At 35.3% G+C, this 4758-nt stretch overlaps 1 pseudogene; it reads left to right on the top strand.

The window, feature by feature from the left end:
• Window positions 1-1413: 1413 nt before the first annotated feature.
• On the top strand, window positions 1414-4553 carry LOC105037070 (large ribosomal subunit protein mL101 (rPPR4)-like; annotated as a pseudogene).
• The last annotated feature ends 205 nt before the right edge of the window (window positions 4554-4758 follow it).

The raw sequence follows: 4758 nt of genomic DNA, 5'->3' as shown, positions 1-4758 counted from the left end.
ATATAATAATATTATAATAGAATATATTATACATTATAACATAAATATTATTATATTTAAATTTATTTTATTATATAATATTATTATCATATAATATAATATAATGGATTATAGTATAATTTAATAATAAATTATAATATAATAGATTATATTATATTATTATTAAATATTGTTATATCAAATTTTATTTTTGTAATATAATAATACTATAATAGATTATGTTATATATTTATAATATATCATAATATTAATTTATTATTATATTATATTTATAGTATAATAATATAATATGATATAATATAAGATGTAATTATGAGATTTGTTAATGGGTATTTCAGTCATTAAAAAATTTCATATAAATCAAAATGCTTCTTGACATTAGTAAGAAAGTATTTTTAGAGAAATTTCAAAATAAGAGAAACTATTTCATTATTATAGTTGCATCCAGTAGTATCTATTATTTATATGAGGTTAAGTGTAAAAAAAAAAATATCTATATTAAGTTTAAATTATGATCAGAGAGTCTATATGACATCTAAGTCAAAATTTAATATAAGCTGCTATGGACAATGAGTACGGATGTGTCTTCAAATGCAATTATTTTTATTAATAAATAGTTTTAGGTTAAAATTTATTGGTCTGCTAATCTTTCTTTCACCAAACGAATACCTATGTCATTTTCCAATCCCATAGCCTCTCTTTTGAGCTCCTCAAGTGCATTCTGATCTATTAGCTTATTTTGCAGACAGAAAGTTCTCCACCTGCCTCAGCGATGCCATTAGCTCCGCACCAAAAAATGGATTCTACATGAGTCCACTAACTCATTGCATCAAAGTGAAATTATGTTAATCAAAATTTAAATAATAAATGAAAATTGTAATTATTTGGTGATCACAGTTATCTATGTTTTCTCTTATATCCAATGCATGACAAGGAATATTTTATCTATACTAGGATCCAGCACATGTGCTTTATGTAGATGTTTATAAGGTGAAAAGAAAAGATAAAGCGCAACTTTTCAAATCTTATAATCACTTCACTGGATTAGATTGATAATAACTGAATGAGATGCAAGCAACAACTCTAAAAATATATGGCTACAAAGTCAAAGGTGCAAAAATTGGGAATTCAAGTTTTGTATCAATAACAAAATAAATAAACAAGAGAATAACTAAACTGAAATACCAAGCATTTCAAACTATGGTTAACATTAATTCATTAAGTTTTTTTTTTAATGCAAAAAAAAAAAGAAACAAAAATGAAGAGATAACTTTGCAGGAGAATTGCCACATGCTCAACCTTTTTGTTCAGAGATGGATTGTTCCGGGCGGAGGCTGACCAGCCTCTCTCTCTCAGCCCCCAGACGGCTCAGCCATTTGAGTCGGGCCTGGCTCAAAAGTTATGCACTAATCAACGGTCCTGATTGACCGGAGTGCCGGTCCATGATAGCTAAAACAAACGCGTAGCTATTCCGGGTGAAAACCCCACTCCATTTTACGGGTTTTTCCAACCCTCTTTAAACCCTAGAACCAGTGATTGATCGATCATGGCGAAGCAGTCGATCCGGGCACTAGCGTGGGGTATAGCGGTGGCGAGAAGGCTATGCACGGCGCCGGCGCCGGCGGAGGCGGAGGCGGAGGCGGCGGTGGCGGCAGCCGCGGCCGCCGGGATGAAGGGGGGAGGGTCGCCGATGTGGAGGCCGTTGTATCGGCGGCTGTCGGCGCTGGGCGACGCTCAGGAAGGCAGCGTGACGGAGACGATGAACGGATGGCTGAAGGAGGGCAGGGTGGTGACGGAAGCGGAGATCAAGAGATTCGTCAGGGAGCTCCGCAGGTACAACCGCCACCAACACGCCCTCGAGGTGAGTTCCACCCACCGTTTCACCGTCTCCAGACCAAAAATTCCTTTTTTTTTTTTTTCTTCTTCGCAATCGTAAATGGGCTCACCATAATCTTTGTCTCATATCATAATAGTTGATGATGGAGGAATAAAATTTCCAAACAAATCTGAGTCTGTATAATGCTTGTTAATTAACCCTGAGGTACCAAATTGTCATGGGTAAACTTTGACTTATTTTATCCCTGTTGGTAATTCCAACAGCGAATCTCCATTATTTTGTTTCATAGAGACAAATACTCCAATGTATATACTCTGGGTTTGTGTCTCTTAACATCCTCCAGCAAATGCCCATTAGCATTGGTTTCTTGTGCCTTTCTTTAAATTGGCTGATCTTGATCCCCTTTTTTTTTGGCTAGAGCTTCTTCCTGGAATACCTCTTTAAAGTGTCTATCCTTATGGAACAGCAGTGTATCATTTGTTGCAATTTTTTGTGTAACTTTTCCTTATACAGATTTCATCGTTGTAGTATTCTTCAATTAACATTTTTTCAACATTCACAATCTTGCTAAAGAGGTAAAATTAGTATCTCATGTTGATACAATACAATTTGTTTTTAACTGTCAAACGTGTCCCACGATTTTGTGCCACATGAATTGATATTTGATGGCAAAATTAACATTTTTCTTTGTTCATATTCTTTAGTTTAAAAATGTTGTCCCTAACATTATGACTTCAAAAAATTTGAACAAGTCATCTATATTTGTGGATTTTGATATCATTTTCTAGTCTGTATAAAAAATTAAAGCTATCTATATATTTTGCCAAAGGCTTTAGATTTTTCCTCTAATGATCCATATTAATATACAGTTCAATTTTTGTGCTATATGCTGATGTTAGATTTCTACAGCTTGGATACAAATTTATGGATTGCTGGTGTTGGGGTAAGAGCTTGTTGTAAAACATGTTGAGATTTTAGAGGAGTTTATTATGCTCCATTAACCCAAGCCATATGAATGGGTTTGTCTTTCTTAATGCATGCCGATAGTTAATTCGAGCAGTGCTAAGTTTACATGACTTAATTTGATAATCAATGTTCTTGTAACAAAATGGTCCTATCAATCTATGTTTGTGTTTCCTCCATTCTGCCATTCTGATTCAAATAACAATATTTAATTGAAGGAAAAAATAAAAAGGACAAAAAACATGTAGAAGGCTATAATGTATCATTTCCTTTTGCTCCGTCTGCCTATGAGCAATGATTGTAATTCAGCAAACTTTAATCTTTTGGACAACCATTCCTTTTACTAAATTTCTTACATTTGCAGCTGATGGATTGGACGGAAAGTAGAGGAATGAACTTTTCTTTTGGTGCCCATGCAGTACGCCTGAATCTTATATCAAAAGTAAAGGGATAGATGCGGCAGAGGAGTATTTTTCTAGTCTTCCAGACTTGGCCAAGAACCAGCAGACCTATGGAGCTCTGCTAAACAGCTATATCCAGGAAAATATAGCAGACAAGGCTATTTCTCTTTATGAGAAGATGAAAGAACTGAACTTTGCTTCCACCACTCTGGTACAAAACAATCTAATGACCCTGTACATAAAGTTAGGCCAGCACGAGAAGGTTATAGAGCTATTCAAAGAAATGAAGGCAAATAATATCTCTCCAGATGATTTTACATACTGTATGCTGATGAACAGCTATGCTGCAATGAATGATATTGACTCAGTTGAGAGAGTCATAGAAGAGATGAAAGAGGGAGGAATCACCTTAGATTGGACGATATATAGTAATCTGGCTGCCCATTATAATTCAGCAGGCCTATTTCAGAAAGCCGAGGCTGCTCTGAAGAAGCTTGAAGTGGTTATTGACAAGCGTGACCGTACAGCTTTCCATCATCTCATAAGCTTGTATGCAGGTGTGGGTAATTTAGCAGAGGTCAATAGGGTGTGGAAATCTTTGAAGGCTGCCTTCACAAGGACCACCAATATGAGCTATCTTATCATGCTTCAGGCTCTAAATAAACTAGATAATATTGATGAACTGAAGCAATGCTTTGAGGAGTGGGAATCTGCTTGTGTCACTTGTGATGTGAGGTTGGCGAATGTGTTGATAGGGGCTTACCTGAGGAAGGAGATGGTCAATGAAGCTTTAACTCTTTGGAAAAGACTATGCAGAAGGGTGCTCATTCTGATTTCCGGACTTTTGAGTTGTTTATTAGGTACTACTTGAAGAGCCAAAACATGGATTTGGCTTTAAAGTGTTTGGAGGATGCTACAAATTTGGCTAAAAAAGTGGGGAGGAAACCAAAGAAAGAGTTGGTGAATGAATTTTTGAAGTATTTTGAGGAAGTAAAAGATGTGGATAGAGTGAAGTCATTTTGTAAGCTATTAAAGCAGCTTGACTATCCAGATGCAGAAGCTTATGAATCTTTGCTTCTGAAATATTTGGCTTCCTGATGAAACGAGCCTTCTCTTCATAAGTCGGTCAAGGATGATGGGGATAGAAATGATATTTGAAAGCCAAAATTATGTCCGCTGTGACTGATTAGTGAGCTTTCTACTAGCAGCCCTATAAAAATGGAGTTAACTCTATCTTATTTTCAGTTTTTTTTTGTTTTCCTCTTAGCAAGAAAATACAGGTCTTTCGTGTTGATCTGTGAGAAAATATCTCTAGTAAAATAATTTTATGCGATGAAAATGTTTAGCAGTGCGTACCTCTATCCATTATTATTTAAGTATTTCGATAGAGTTTATTCACAAAAAAAAGGAGTCTCCAAGCCATTGCTTTCGTATTTAGCCATTCATCAATAATCTCAAGACTTGAATGAGCTAGACTAGACATCCTTATTAGATAATCGAAATGTGGACAGTTTTCTTCCATTAAGGAAACTATCTTAGTATAACTAGCAATAGTGG

Source organism: Elaeis guineensis, chromosome 5, assembly GCF_000442705.2.
Source record: "Elaeis guineensis isolate ETL-2024a chromosome 5, EG11, whole genome shotgun sequence".
Classification (NCBI taxonomy): domain Eukaryota; kingdom Viridiplantae; phylum Streptophyta; class Magnoliopsida; order Arecales; family Arecaceae; genus Elaeis; species Elaeis guineensis.
Note: the sequence above shows the minus strand (reverse complement) of the source record. Positions and strands in the feature narration are given on the sequence as shown.